Raw genomic sequence first — 16,713 nt, forward strand, 5'->3', positions numbered from 1 at the left:
TTTTAGGAGGTTGAAGGTTCTCTATGATTTCGATCTTAGCTTTGTCTACTTCAATTCCTCTATCAGATACCACGTGACCTAACACGATTCCTTGTTGAACCATGAAATGGCATTTCTCCCAATTTAAAACGAGGTTTACCTTTACACATCTTTCGAGTACCATTTTAAGGTTTGATAGACATCCTTCAAAACTTTGTCCACAAACAGAAAAGTCGTCCATAAAGACTTCCATGATGTCGTCTATAAAATCAGTGAATATTGCCATCATGCATCTTTGAAATGTTGCGGGAGTGTTGCATAATCCAAATGGCATTCGTCGGTAAGCGAATGTACCATAAGGGCATGTGAAGGTAGTCTTTTCTTGGTCGTCAGGATGGATTGGGATTTGAAAGAATCCTGAATAACCGTCTAGATAGCAGAAGTGAGAATGCTTAGCCAATCGTTCAAACATTTGGTCAATGAAGGGTAGAGGGAAATGATCTTTCCGAGTGGCTTTGTTTAGTTTTCTATAGTCGATGCACATTCTACTTCCGCTCACAACTCTTTGTGCTATGCATTCGGCCTTCTCGTTCTTAACAACTGTACCACCCCCTTTTTTGGGTACTACATGAACGGGGCTAACCCATTGACTATCGGAGATCGGGTTTATGATTCCAGCATCTAGTAGCTTCTTTACTTCATCCTTGACTACCGTACTTAGGATTGGGTTGATCCTTCTCTGGTGTTCTCTAGAGGTTTTACAATCTTCCTCCAGCATAATGCGATGCATACAAATAGAAGGACTTATTCCTTTTAGATCGACGATGTTATATCCTAACGCAATTGGATATTTTCTTAGGACATCTAGTAACTTTTCAGTTTCCATTTGTCCCAAGTCAGCGTTGACTATTACTGGTCTTTTCAGTTCAGTGTCTAGGAATTCGTATCTTAGGTTCTTTGGTAGTGCTTTTAATTCCAAGTCAGATTTCTTTAGGATGGCATGTGGTTGGGTGTAAGGGCTAAGCATTCGCTTAGACTTTCATTTTGGTATGGTTCATGCCAATTATCCTCTTCAAAGATTGGAGGGATTTGGATTTTCATTATATCGGAGTATGTGGTTTCTTGCATCTCCATCTCTCTTATGCACTCGTCTATGACATCAAGTAGATAACAGGTGTCGTCTATAGCTGGCGCTTGTAAGAATTGGGTCAAGATGAATTCAACATTTTCCTCTCCAACTTCGAATGTCAGCTTACCTCTTTTTATGTCAGCTTACCTTTTCCTCTCCAACTTCGAATGGCATCTTCTTTGATGTCCATGATTATGAAGTCTGTAGGAATGTAAAATTTTCCTACACGCACGGGGACATTCTCTAGTATACCGACAGGATATTTGATTGAGCGGTCAGCTAATTGAACAGACATCTTGGTTGGTCTTAATTCTCCCATACTAACCTTTTACAGATGGTTAAGGGCATTACACTAATGTTGGCTCCTAGATCATATAGAGCTTTGTCTATGACGAATTTTCCAATGACACAGTGTATGGAAAAACTACCTGGGTCTTTTAGTTTGGGAGGCATGTTATTTTGGATTATTGCGCTACATTCGGCAGTAAGTGTAACTGTTTCGTTATCCTCAATCTTTTTCTTATTTGATAGGATTTCCTTAAGAAATTTAGAATAGGAGGGCATTTGTGTGATGGCTTCTGTAAAGGGTATTGTAATGTTTAGTTGCTTCAGAAGTTCAACAAATTTCCTAAATTGACTCGCAGTTTTAGAACTTGTGAGTGTTTGAGGATATGGATGTTGGTGTAAGCCCTAGAGGCCAATACTTTTGGTACTTGTATCGAATTATTTAAGGCTTTTTCTTTATTATGTTTGATTAATAAAGTCCCTAGAATAACTAGTTCGTTTAATGTATCAAGTATGACTTAATCATGAGATCACATTAGACATAAGGACACTATTCTTAAAGTATCCGTAGTCGAGCTTTATTGTGAAGTGGGATAACATTAAAGCATTAAGACTATTATGTTTGTAGACTGATGATCACATCTCATGGATCATGGATAAAGAGTTATCAAGTCTTAAACATAGGTATGAATATTAAGAGTAATATTTATACCGGATTGACCCGCTATGAGAATACTATATAGAAAGTTATGCAAAGTGTCATAAGTTATTCTCATGGTGATAATGGTGTATACCACTCTTCGACCTGAAACCACTATGGATCCTAGATGTAGAGTCGAGTGCTTTATTGCTGATCCAACGTTGTCCGTAACTGGATAACCATACAGACAGTTGATGGATACTCCACGAAGCATGTTGAGGGACATGAGTGACCTAGATGGAATTTGCCCATCCTGCGTAACAGGATAAATGTCTATGGGCCCAATATTGAACTGGATAAGGATGACACGGTCTATACCTTGTGTTCAATATAGACATAAGGGCAAAGGGGTAATTATACACATAATTATTATCATAGGAGGTTTTGTCAGATCATATGACATTTTCGTGTCTTGGGTAGCAGTGATGTGTTGCTAGATACCGCTCACTACTTATTATGTTAAATGCGTGATTTAATATAATTGCCAACGTCGCGAAAACCTACAGGGTCACACACAAAGGACGGATTGATGAGAGATAGAGTAACTAAGGAACACCATAACGTATGGTTCACTTAAGTGGAATACGAAATATGGTAAGGTACCAAATACTTAAGTGATTTTGGCATATTATAAGATATGGGCCAAAATACACTTAAGTGGGCCTTTTAGCTTGAAGCCCACACATGTGGTTCTATAAATAGAACCCTTGGGTAGAAGCATTGTCACTCAGACTAAAACTCAAGTGAAGACTGGGAATTTCGTTTCCCTCTCTCTCACTCAAAGCCTTCATTCGTACCAACTAGCACTGAGATTGAAGGAACTCGTTCGTGTGAACTGAGTAGAGACGTTGTCATCGTTCAACGTTCGTGATCGCTCCGTGAATTTGTATCCAAAGTTTTTGATCGTTACAAGAGATCTGCACCAAAGGTCTGAATCGCCACAAGAGGTAACGATTCTATCACTGATCATGCCCATTCGTAAGGATCACTAAATGGAGAAATTTTTAAATTTCGCTGCGCCTTAGATGGCAATTCTCCTTCAATGGAATGGGTGGTTTGTAAGGAGGTGGAGGCACATAAGGTTTTTCTTTCTCTTCGGCCTCTCGGGTATTATCTTTTATTTCCTTTGGTTCATTCACCTGCTCAGTTGAGGTTTTGTCTGGTTTTTGGTACATGGAAGGGTTTTGGAGTCTTGGATCCACGGGTCCGTCTATTTATTTTCCACTCCTTAGTATAACGACATTTGCATGTCCTTTTGGATTAGGTTGCGGCTGTCCAGGAAATGTTCCAGCTGGAGCGGCTGTAGATGCTTGATGTTGAGCCACTTGTGAAATTTGTGTTTCGAGCATTTTATTGTGGGTGGCTAAGGCGTCTACTTTGCTCGCTAGTTGTTTGAGTTGCTCGCTAGTATGTATGTTTTGGTTCAAGAAGTCTTTGTTTGTTTAAGCTTGGGTAGCTATGAAGCTTTCCATCATTAATTCGAGATTTGACTTCCTAGGCATGTTAGGAGCATTATTAGCTGGCTTTTGATATCCAGGCGGAACAGCTTGTGCTTGGCCAGGTGCATACAGGGCGTTGTTATTTTTATACAAGAAATTAGGATGGTTTGTCCAACCTGGGTTGTATGTATTCTAATAGGGATTTCCTTGTGCGTAGTTCACTTGATCGGTTGGGGCTCCTGCTAATATTTGACATTCTTGTGCAGTGTGTCCAGGGTTTCCACATAACTCATAGTTTGGAGTTACAGCAGCCACTGTGGTTGCAGGTGGTATGGTCAAGTTGTCTAATTTTTGAACAAGGGCATCTACCTTGGCATGAACATGGTCAAGGCTACTGATTTGGTACATTCCACCCTTTGTTTGGGACTTTTCCATTGGAGTTCTTTCACCTCCCCATTGGTAATGGTTTTTGGCCATGTTTTCAATTGTTGATAGGCTTTGTTGTATGGCTTGTCCATAAGTGCACCGCCCGCGGCAGCGTCTACTGTCAGTCTTGTGTTATACAAAAGTGTAAGAACAAAATTGTTCTACAACAGATTCCTTGATTTTGATGATAACAAAGGATGAAACCAAAAATGGCACCCTAACGAAAAGTTTCTAAGTGTGCAGGGTTCTAAAGAAAGAAGTAATAAATCTGATGATGTCATCAGATGCACAACAAGATCAGATACAAATTCTCTAGTATCAGAAGCATCTGAAGTGGAATCTCGTTCAAGAAAGTCTGACTCTGGACAAAACTGCAAAGTATCAGAAGCATCTGAACATGAAGTAAAGTCTAGAAGCTCTGATTCTGGAGAAACGTTATCAGCGCCATCTGAACTCTCAAGAGATCAACATCAGAAGCAAAATTCCAAGATTCTCCAGAAACACAAATACTCTGATTATGGATTTGCTAATCATGAAGAAGTAACGTTCAAGTCAAGTAAAGATTTTCAAATAGATTTCCTAAACAGAGAAAGAGACGTTAATCTCCACTTCCAAGAGAAAAGATACTACTTGTGGTAAGTAGTCACTTCAAAGATAAAAAGTTAAACTGCAGAAGCTATTTAAGTGATGGAGTAAACTCAGTTTAATATCCACCAGATTCAACCACTACTTCAACTCATATATAAATAGAGCTGCAATCAACATTCAGTGACAAGAAGAAATCAACTAGCCAAAACTATACTGAATTATTTCACGCTCAAGAAAATCATCTTTGCTCTCAAAGAATTTCACTAAGCTTTTGCTTATTAAGTGAAAAATCTGTTCTTAAGTTTGTAATACTTGCTTTCTTAGAAGCACTCCAGATTACATATCTTGTATCTTTTATTTGTTTGATTTCCTCAAGTGACTATGTGTAGTCTGTAGACTTGAGAAGACTAAGAGATTTTCTTCTCTCTTAGGTGTTGTTTGTAATCTTTCAAGATTAGTGGATTAAGTCCTTGTTGAAGGCGAAATCACCTTGGCCGGGTGGACTGGAGTAGCTTTGTGTTATAAGCGAACCAGTATAAAATCATTGTGTGATTTTCTTTTTGGAAAAGCGCTTATTTTTCAAACAATTCAAACCCCCCCCTTTCTTGTTTTTCTCACCTTCAATTGGTATCAGAGCTCCGGCTCTGTTATTGATTTTCAAATCAAACACTTAACCGTGTAGAGAGATCCAGTGCGAGAAAAACAAATGGCTCACTCAAATGAAAGAGATTCTTACAATGCTAAACCTCCTGTTTTTGATGGAGAAAAGTTTGATTACTGGAAGGACAGAATCGAAAGTTTCTTTCTGGGTTATGATGCTGACCTCTGGGACATTGTCACAGATGGATACAAACCTCCAGTCTTAAATGGAGCTGAAGTTCCCAGAAGCAAAATGTCAGAAGATCAGAAACGTGTTTTCAAAAATCACCACAAGGCCAGAACAATACTTCTAAATGCTATATCATACAATGAATATGAAAAGATCACCAACAGAGAGACTGCCAAAGATATACTTGACTCTCTGAAGATGACCCATGAAGGAAATTCCCAAGTCAAGGAGACGAAGGCTCTGGCGCTGATCCAGAAATATGAAGCCTTCAAGATGGAAGATGACGAAGCTATAGAAGCTATGTTTTCCAGATTCCAAACTCTTATTGCAGGTCTTAAAGTGCTAGACAAAGGATACACGACTGCAGATCATGTTAAGAAGATTGTCAGAAGTCTGCCAAAGAAATGGAGACCAATGGTTACTGCTCTGAAGTTATCAAAGGATCTGAACAATATCAGCCTTGAAGAACTTGTTAGTTCTCTCAGAAGCCATGAGATAGAACTAGAGGAGGATGAGCCTCAGAAAAAGAACAAGTCAGTGGCGCTGAAGTCCAGACCTGAAAGACGGAAGTCAGACAGAACCAAAGCCCTTCAAGCAGAAACTGCAGACACTGATGACTCTGAACCTGAAGACTCTGATGATGAAGAAGAACTGTCCCTACTAACCAGAAGAGTTAAGCAACTCTGGAAAAAGAGGAACAACAACAACTTCAGAAGATCAAGACCCAGAGGGGATCGATCAGAGTCAACTTCAAAAGGTAAATCTAACAAAGATATTACCTGTTTTGAATGTAAAGAAACAGGTCATTACAGAAATGAATGCCCCAAGCTGAAGAAAGATAACTCTAAGAGAGAAAGCTTCAAGAAAAATACCTTCAGAACAAAGAAGGGATTAATGGCCACCTAGGACGATAGTGAATCCGAATCATCAGAATCTGACTCTGATGAACAGACCAACGTAGCTCTTATGGCTACCACATCCAGCAGCTCAGATGAAGAATCTGAAGAGGTATTTTCTGAACTTTCTAGATCTGACTTAGAATCATGTTTATCAGAAACTCTTACCTCTCTTCAGAAATTAAAACAAAAAGTTAAAGACATTAAAGGCCTTCTTAAAGCAAAATCTGAAGTATGTAGTAGACTTGAGATAACAATTCTAGCACGAGATGATACTATCAGATCTCTAACAATAGAAAGAGATGGAGCTAAAACAAAAAGCTTAGAATTAGAAGAAACGTTGTCTCAAGCACCACAAACTTCAAATGAAATTATTTATAAATATGAAGAAGCCTTTCAACAATTTCTGAAGAATGGGATAGATAGGAGTATTATGGCATCCATGATTTATGGAGTAAGTCAGAATAATAAAAGGGGAATTGGGTATGATTCTGAGGAAAATAAAACCTCTACCAGTAACCAGCTTAAATCTCCGTTTTCATATCATTACACACACACACAAGAACAAAAATTTAAGAATGCTAGAAGACCCAAAGTTATAAGAAACTCTGGGAAGACTAATCTAAAAGGACCCAAGAGATTCTGGGTACCGAAAGATAAGATTATCTATGTTGCAGATATCCTATGCAGCAAAGTTCAGACACCAGTCATGGTACCTGGACTCTGGATGCTCGCGACATATGACGGGAAGAAAGTCTATGTTCCAAAGCTTGGAACTTAAAGACGCTGGATTTGTAGGCTTCGGAGGAGATCAGAAAGGAAGGATCAGAGGCTCCGGAACTATTGGTAATGGTACTCTTCCCTCTATATCTGGTGTTCTTTATGTAGAAGGATTAATGCATAACTTGTTATCCATAAGTCAATTAAGTGATAACGGTTATGATGTAATCTTTAATCAAAAAACATGTAAAGCCATTAATCAGAACGATGGCTCTGTCCTTTTCACAGGCAAGAGGAAAAACAACATTTATAAAATAAATCTTTCTGATTTAAAAGATCAAAATGTTAAATGTTTAATGTCAGTTCACGAAGAGCAATGGGTATGGCATAGACGCTTAGGCCACATTAGCATGAGAAAACTTTCTCAGCTAACTAAACTTGAGTTAGTCAGAGGCTTACCTAAACTGAAGTTTTCTTCAGATGCTCTGTGTGAAGCTTGTCAGAAAGGAAAGTTTTCAAAAACATCTTTTAAAAAGAAAAATGTTGTTTCTACCTCTAAGCCTCTGGAGCTTCTTCACATTGACTTATTTGGCCCTGTGAAAACAGCATCAGTCAATGGAAAGAAGTATGGACTAGTAATCGTTGATGATTACAGCCGCTGGACATGGGTAAAATTCCTAAAGCACAAGAGTGAGTCTCACTCTGTATTCACCAGTTTCTGTTCTAAAGTGCAAAAAGAATTTGACTCCAAAATTGTTAGAGTCAGAAGTGATCATGGTGGAGAATTTGAAAACAAAGATTTTGAAGAATTATTTGATTCTAATGGAATATCCCATGATTTCTCCTGCCCTAGAACTCCACAACAAAATGGAGTTGTAGAGAGGAAGAATAGGACACTCCAAGAGATGGCCAGAACCATGATCAATGAAACCAATGTAGCAAAGCACTTTTGGGCAGAAGCTGTAAATACAGCGTGTTATATTCAGAATAGAATCTCTATAAGACCTATTCTAGAAAAGACTCCCTATGAACTGTGTAAGGGAAGAAAACCCAACATCTCATATTTTCATCCTTTTGGATGCATTTGCTTTATATTAAATACTAAAGAACATCTGAACAAGTTTGATTCCAAAGCACAGAAAGGTATTATGTTAGGATACTCAGAACGCTCTAAAGGCTACAGAGTATACAACACAGAAACCAAAATTGTGGAGGAATCAATTCATGTTAGATTTGATGATAAGCTTGACCCTGAAAAGTCAAAGCTAGTTGAAAAGTTTGCAGATTTAGAGATCACTCTGGTAGAATCTGAGAAAACTCCAGAAGCAACCGTCACTCCAGACTCTGAAGAAATTAAATCTCCAGAAATTCCAAGGAAAGTTAAAAGTCGTATTAACGTATCTGAAGATTTGATTTTGGGAAACAAAGATGAACCTGTTAGAACCAGATCTACCTTCAGAACTTCTGAAGATATTCCTCTGGGACTATTGTCTCTGATTGAGCCTACGTCCTGTGATGAAGCTCTTCAAGATAACGATTGGGTGGCAGCTATGCAAGAAGAGTTAGATCAATTCTCCAAGAATGATGTCTGGGATCTCGTTCCTAAACCCAGAGGCACTCATGTCATTGGAACCAGATGGGTTTTCAGAAACAAACTGAACGAGAAAGGAGAAGTTGTCAGAAACAAAGCACGACTGGTAGCTCAAGGTTATAGTCAACAAGAAGGTATTGATTATAATGAAACCTTTGCTCCAGTCGCGAGGTTAGAATCTATTCGTCTTCTTGTATCTTTTGCTATTAATCATTCTATCAAATTATACCAAATGGATGTCAAGAGTGCATTTCTTAATGGTTATATTTCAGAAGAAGTGTATGTCAATCAACCTCCAGGCTTTGAAAACTCAAATTTTCCAGAACATGTCTTTAAACTTAAGAAATCCTTATATGGACTTAAACAAGCTCCCAGAGCTTGGTATGAACGCTTAAGCAATTTTCTTCTGGAACAAAATTTTATCAGAGGGAAAGTTGATTCTACACTCTTCTGTAAAAACCTTAATAATGATCTCATGATATGCCAAATTTATGTTGATGATATTATTTTTGGTTCTGCTAATATCTCTGTTTGCCAAGAATTTTCTAAGTTAATGCAGGCAGAATTTGAAATGAGTCTAATGCAAGAACTAAAGTTCTTTCTGGGAATTCAAATCAATCAAACTCCAGAAGTCACGTACATTCATCAAAGCAAGTACATTAAAGATGTTCTGAAGAAGTTTGACATGACTGAATGCAACTCTGCAAAAACTCCTATGCACCCAACTTGCATTCTGGAAAAGGAAGAGGTAAGCAACAAGGTTTGTCAGAAGCTCTATCGAGGTATGATAGGCTCTCTTCTCTATCTGACTGCTACTCGTCCTGATATTCTCTTTAGCGTATGTCTCTGTGCCAGATTCCAATCAGATCCTAGAGAATCTCATTTAACAGCTGTTAAGAGAATTCTTAAGTATCTGAAAGGAACTCCTAACCTGGGCCTGATGTATGAGAAAACATCAGAGTATAGGCTTTCTGGTTATTGTGATGCAGATTATGCAGGAGATAGAATAGAACGAAAAAGCACTTCTGGAAATTGCCAGCTTCTGGGAAACAATCTAATCTCCTGGGCTAGCAAAAGACAGTCAACAATTGCTCTATCAACTGCAGAAGCAGAATATATCTCAGCATCACTGTGCACAACTCAGATGCTCTGGATGAAGCATCAGCTAGAAGATCTTCAGATATTTGAGAGTAACATTCCTATCTTTTGTGATAATACTGCTGCTATTTGTTTAAGTAAGAATCCTATTCTACATTCCAGAGCCAAACACATAGAAATAAAACATCATTTTATCAGAGACTATGTTCAGAAAGGAATAGTAACATTAAAGTTCATTGATACAGAACATCAATGGGCAGATATCTTTACTAAGCCTCTAGCTGAAGATAGATTTCTTTTTATATTAGAAAATCTGAACATTAAAAATTGCCCTGAGTAATTTGGCTCTGAACATGTAAAATGAGACTCTGATAAAAACAAATACACTTCTGCCTCTGACTCTGATACTTCTACAAGTTAAGAAGATATCTGAGTTAGAAATCTTCAGAAACCAATCCTTTGGTATTCCTGAAGATCAGATACATCAACACGTGGAGCATTAAACGTCTAACCCTAGAACTTCTAGACAGCTGTCAATAGAAATCAAAGGTCAGAACGTTTGAAATCTCCTAGAGCAGTGTGCGTACTGTTGGGATTAGACATTCATTTATTAGCTGTAATCATTTTTCCCCCCAAGCGTGCTTTTTGAGTGTTGTGTCTAACGCTGGAATGTGTGTCGTTTTGCATGTGTTTTACTTAAAGTATATAAACACTTTCTCTCACATTTCACACTTATCACTCTCACTCACTCTAAAACCCTAAACCCTCTCTCAAAGCATTCTCTGCAAGTTCTTCAATCTTCATCTTTTTCTTCTTCATGGATGCTCAACAACAAGAAGTTTTTAACTTCTCTCAACAGATGGAATCCAGTTCTAATCCCCAAACCTCAAACACTCAAACTCCTACTGTTACCGGCGTCACCATAACCCCTGTTTATCAAGAACCCCACATTCTTGACCGAGAACGCCACATAAACCTTTCAACTCCCTTTGAAGGTTTGGATGTTTTGTGTGAATCTTTGGTTGATTTTGATAACCTAAAAAGAAATGGCGTTGATCTAACTGGAGAACTACGTCAACAAGGATGGGAAACCTACTTCAACAGGCTTTATGGTCCAATCTACCCTCTTCTGGTCAAGGAGTTCTGGAGACATGCTGATGCAGATGACCAATTCATTGTCTCATTTGTTCTGGGAGTAAAAATCGTTATCACTGAAGCATCAATTGCCTCCTTGCTGAACATGGAGACAACAGGAGGAAAAAGGATTTACAACATTCCTCCTAGGTCAAAACGCATCACTGAAGTTATCAACCCAACAATATTCAAACCAAATGTTGAAGGAAACCCCTCTAAGAACAAAGAGCTACACCAGAACCTCCGAGTGTGGCTAAAAATCATTCTGGGTACTATTCACCATCGCCCAGCCTCCAACTCCTCTGATTACATAAATGCTGATCAGAAATGCATTTTATACTGTATTCAGAAGGGTATCCAGATCAACCTCCCTGTTCTCCTCTTCAGATATCTGAGGGATTCTGTCAAAGAAACCAGAAACAATATGAAGCCAAGGTCTTACATCCCTCTGGGAAGGTTGCTTTCTGATGTCTTCATTGAGCATGGTTTGGTTGACCAACTGGAGAAGGCGAAGCTGATGAATGATCTGGCTATAGAAACTGGGAAGCCTTTAAATGCCAGAAACCTCAAAAGCATGGGAATCATCAAAGAGATTAGAGTCAAGCCCACTCTGGATACATCCTGGGAGTCTCTAAAAGATCAGAGGAAGATGCCTCATGGTCTTGCCAGGTTCTTCAAGAATGAACCCAAGAGTGCCATTGCTATCTACCTTCAGGATCGTCTGGATGAGGGTGTTGATATTTCTGATTTCAGTCTCGACGACTGTCTGGATTCAGTAGAAGATCTAGTCAGATACAAGAGAGGTGTCTCTGAGAAACAGATAGCTGCTGAGGCAAGGAAAGCAAAGAAGGCCAGACTTGAAGGAGCTTCTGGAAGCGGATCTTCAGCTCCTCTGCAAATCTCAACTGGTAAGTCTGTTCCTCCTGTTACTTCTGTACCTATGATGGCTTCTTCTCATCCTCTCACAACACTTCCCCTATATACTACCTCTGAAATCCCACCCTCAATCACCAGAACCTCCCAACCTACACCAGTTCTAAACATAGCTAGAACTTTCATTCCTCCCTCTATACCTGCACAAACTCACCTAAGCACTTCTTCTTCTTCTTCATCCTCTGAACCTGAATCACCTCCTCATGTTTCCCTCTCTTCTGACCCTGATTTTTCTGATCCTGAATCCCCAACCATAGCCACTCTCTATGCCAACAGATTTGCCTCTCAACAACAAACTTTAACACAATCTGAAGTAACCTCACCCCTCCAAACTTCACTTCCTCCACAACAAACAACAACTCTACCCTCTGAAATTCAACCATCTGATCCTTACACCTCTAATATCACCCCACCAATTATTCCCGCTGTACCTGGACCAGACTCTGACCCATTAGACCTAAATCCTCTTTATGCTTCATCCCCCAGTCTTCAACCAGAAGCAGATTCTGAACTTCAACCAGAAGCAGAATCTGAACCTCAAACTCTAAATCTTAGCCCTCCAAACTCTCCACCTCATTCACCTGAACCTGAACCTGAACTTACCATACCTACCCTTGAGGAAGCCATCAGGCAGGTAGCAGAAGCTTCAATCCAGAAGATCAAGTCTCTGGCTAACAACTCTGAAGTCAGTGATGATCCTAAATCTGTTAGGACACACTGGAACAGAGTCATTAGTTGGATGACCTCTGAGTCTTATAGGCTGAAGAGTGTCTCTGAACAAGTCAGAAATGGCTACATCAGAGATGATGAGGAAAGACTCCAGGAGAGATTAGCCAGAGAAGCTGAAGCCAGAAGGCTAGAAGAGGAGAGGTTGGCTAAGGAAGCTGAAGAAGAAGCAAAAAGACTAGAGGAAGAAAGACTGGCAAAAGAAGCAGAAATCCTAAGACAACAAGAAGCTGAAGCTAAGGCTCTGGCAGATGCAGAAGCTCAAGCTGCTGCAGAAGCTGAAGCCCAGCAGGCTCTGACTCAGGGGGAGTCTTCAACTGCTGTTCCCATGATCCTTCAGACTCTGAAGGACCTTAAGGAAGATCAGAACATCCTCCGAGACAGAATGGACAAGCAAGATACGGTCAATGAGAATATCCAGAAGATGCTTGCCATGATCTTGCAGAAATTGCCTCAGAACCCTTAGGCACTTAGGCTTTTATGTTTTGCTTGCCTTCTTGTTTTTGCTTTCTTGTTTTGCTGACTCTGATGTCTGTGTTCTCTTGTTTTTCGTTTCTGCTATATTTTAATACAATGTTTTGTTTTTTTCTCTTCAATTATTTATTTTCTATGTCTTTTTGATTCTGACAAAAAGGGGGAGAAATCATTAAATAGCTCTGATGAAAATTGTCTAAAAACCTTAAGCACTCTGCAACAATTGTAGAAATAGCTCTGATAAAAATAACTCTGGTTAAATAGCTCTAACATTAAAATTAAGAAATTGCAGAAAGTTTTCAGAAATCTCATTACTTGGAAAGCTCTGGTAAGAACTTCTGAACTCCCTAGCACTAACTCAGGGGGAGCTTTTGTCTATCTGATCTTATTTTATTCATGTTTCATCTGCTATTTTAAGTTGTTTTGTCATCATCAAAAAGGGGGAGATTGTAAGAACAAAATTGTTCTACAACAGATTCCTTGATTTTGATGATAACAAAGGATGAAACCAAAAATGGCACCCTAACGAAAAGTTTCTAAGTGTGCAGGGTTCTAAAGAAAGAAGTAATAAATCTGATGATGTCATCAGATGCACAACAAGATCAGATACAAATTCTCTAGTATCAGAAGCATCTGAAGTGGAATCTCGTTCAAGAAAGTCTGACTCTGGACAAAACTGCAAAGTATCAGAAGCATCTGAACATGAAGTAAAGTCTAGAAGCTCTGATTCTGGAGAAACGTTATCAGCGCCATCTGAACTCTCAAGAGATCAACATCAGAAGCAAAATTCCAAGATTCTCCAGAAACACAAATACTCTGATTATGGATTTGCTAATCATGAAGAAGTAACGTTCAAGTCAAGTAAAGATTTTCAAATAGATTTCCTAAACAGAGAAAGAGACGTTAATCTCCACTTCCAAGAGAAAAGATACTACTTGTGGTAAGTAGTCACTTCAAAGATAAAAAGTTAAACTGCAGAAGCTATTTAAGTGATGGAGTAAACTCAGTTTAATATCCACCAGATTCAACCACTACTTCAACTCATATATAAATAGAGCTGCAATCAACATTCAGTGACAAGAAGAAATCAACTAGCCAAAACTATACTGAATTATTTCACGCTCAAGAAAATCATCTTTGCTCTCAAAGAATTTCACTAAGCTTTTGCTTATTAAGTGAAAAATCTGTTCTTAAGTTTGTAATACTTGCTTTCTTAGAAGCACTCTAGATTACATATCTTGTATCTTTTATTTGTTTGATTTCCTCAAGTGACTCTGTGTAGTCTGTAGACTTGAGAAGACTAAGAGATTTTCTTCTCTCTTAGGTGTTGTTTGTAATCTTTCAAGATTAGTGGATTAAGTCCTTGTTGAAGGCGAAATCACCTTGGCCGGGTGGACTGGAGTAGCTTTGTGTTATAAGCGAACTAGTATAAAATCATTGTGTGATTTTCTTTTTGGAAAAGCGCTTATTTTTCAAACAATTCAAACCCCCCCCCCCTTTCTTGTTTTTCTCACCTTCAAAAAGCCCATTGTAAAATGTGTGAATGATAACCCAGTCTTCGAGGCCGTGATGTGGACGTATCCTCATCATGTCCTTGTATCTCTCCCATGCTTCGTAGAGAGATTCTACATCTTTTTGTCAAAATCCGTTGATTTGAGCTTTCAGCATAGCAGTTTTGCTCGGCGGAAAATATCGGGATAAGAAAACATTCTTCAGTTCTTCCCATGTTGTAACTGAGTTGGAGGGCAAGGATTGCAACCAAGCCCAAGCTTTCTCTCTTAGTGAGAAAGGAAAAAGGTGCAGTCTTTTCGCATCTTGAGATACACAATTCGCCTTTACATTATCTGCGTACTGCACAAACTTGGTCAGGTGTTCATTAGGGTCATCCGTAGGATTTCCAGCAAATTGATGTTGTTGGACGGCTGATAATAGTGAGGGTTTCAGCTCGAAATCGTTTTGATTGATAGCGGGGGCAGCAATGCTGTTATGAGGTTCTTGTTGGGACGGGGTAGCGTAGAATTTAAGAGGACGATTTTGTGGTCCTTCTTCAGCCATGGTTGGTTTTTCTTTCGGTTTAGTAGGAGAGAAGATATCGGGAATATCATACTTTTGTTGACATTCGTGTATTCGACGTCTTACGTATAAGAAACGCTCTAATTTTGGGATTGGTGGTGCTAAGTTATCGCCTTGTGAGCGATTACTTGGCATACAATCGGGGAAATAAGGGAAAGAAGATTAGTTTTTATTTTTACCTTAGTCTATACCTTGCAACGAAAGAATCGCACTATTCGACTAAAACAGGTCCCCGGCAACGACGCCAAAAACTTGATGCTTATCGTGGCTATATATAAAATATAGTTTATCGAGTACTTGACTGCAAGTGCACAGTCCAATCGCTTTAGTTTTAAAAGATATCGATCCCACAGGGACCTATGGTCAAACTAGTGTTATTAACATCACTATGTTTAGCTAAGGGAATGATTTATAGAAGTTCGGGTGCAGAATATTAAATCTAAGAGAAATTTAGTTTTAAGAAAGAATTGATGAAAGGAATCAGTATGCAACACATTAATTTTTCAGGGATTCGATATGTCACGAGTGAATAGTTTAAATGCCAAATATCTCTCAGTAAAAAATATTTATTTAAAAAGCTTTATCTCACACTCTCGTGAATGTTGATTCAGCCTATAGCTTTAAGTCAGAATGTACGCTCTCGCTGTCCCATTTGAAGTTAAAATTACTTTTTGAAAATAAATAAGTTTTAATTGTTTTTAAAGTGCTCTCGCTGTTTTTAAACTCAATGCCTAATTTTTACTATCCATCTCGAGCCTCACGCTCTCGCGATTGTTGGTTCTCACCTTAGTTAATTTCCCACTCTCGTGGCAAAATCGTATTAAGTAGCTTCTCACGCTTTTGTGATAAAGTTAATTAAATTTTAATTAAAAACTTCAGCATAAAAGATTGTTTGAGAAAAAGAGTTTTCACCGATTATTATTAAATCCCATCTAATTAAATTGCTACATACCGATATCAGTAATTTAGCCGGACATGTTAAATAGAGTAAACACAGAGCATAAACAGATCAACATTGCGGCAAACATAATTATAATAATAACTGGGTAATAATAATAATAATTTAATAAAAACCTGGCAATTGAAGTAACAGAGTATGACGAACCTTGGAGTACTTGAGCAGTCCTCCACAAGTCGGTAGGATTTTGCTTCTTCAATACAAATTGCTTACAAAATTAAATAAAGTGTAGTAGTTCCCATTGTAGGAAATCACTACTATGGCTAATTGGAAACGGAAAGGAAAGGAGAAAAGGAAATTATAAAAAAAGAATGGTAAAATGAATTAAGGCAACGGAAACAAAGTTGCTGAAAAGAAAATAACAAAAAAGCTAGAATGCTGTAAAAAAATCAATTGCAGAGCGTACCTGTAGATCTCCCAATTTTTCCAACTTTGGTCCTTTATATATTGCCTTGGTATGTCTTGGCGGTTGAGAAACTTAAGGAAGACTGATTGAATGAGGAATCCACGGGGGAGTCATGTTGTTGGAGAGAATTTAGGCACGTTTGGGTGCCTCTGATTGACTGTTTCAAAGCGTAAAATCTGGCCGTGTGACGCTCGTCGTGGGCCTGTGACGGTCGTCACAGGCTGGGTCGTGACGGTCGTCATGAAGCTTGTGAAAGTCGTCACATCAACAATTTATGCATTCTGGTTTTCTGCTTTTCCTGTGCTTTCTCATCTATTTCTTCTTCTTTT

At 38.7% G+C, this 16,713-nt stretch overlaps 1 non-coding gene across 1 annotated transcript; it reads left to right on the forward strand.

The window, feature by feature from the left end:
* The first annotated feature begins 14,508 nt into the window (after positions 1-14,508).
* Positions 14,509-14,615, forward strand: LOC127117019 (small nucleolar RNA R71). Its single transcript, XR_007801781.1, has one exon. It is a non-coding gene; the product is annotated as a small nucleolar RNA R71 (small nucleolar RNA).
* Positions 14,616-16,713: the final 2,098 nt, after the last annotated feature.

This window comes from Lathyrus oleraceus, chromosome 1 (assembly GCF_024323335.1).
Source record: "Lathyrus oleraceus cultivar Zhongwan6 chromosome 1, CAAS_Psat_ZW6_1.0, whole genome shotgun sequence".
Taxonomy (NCBI): domain Eukaryota; kingdom Viridiplantae; phylum Streptophyta; class Magnoliopsida; order Fabales; family Fabaceae; genus Lathyrus; species Lathyrus oleraceus.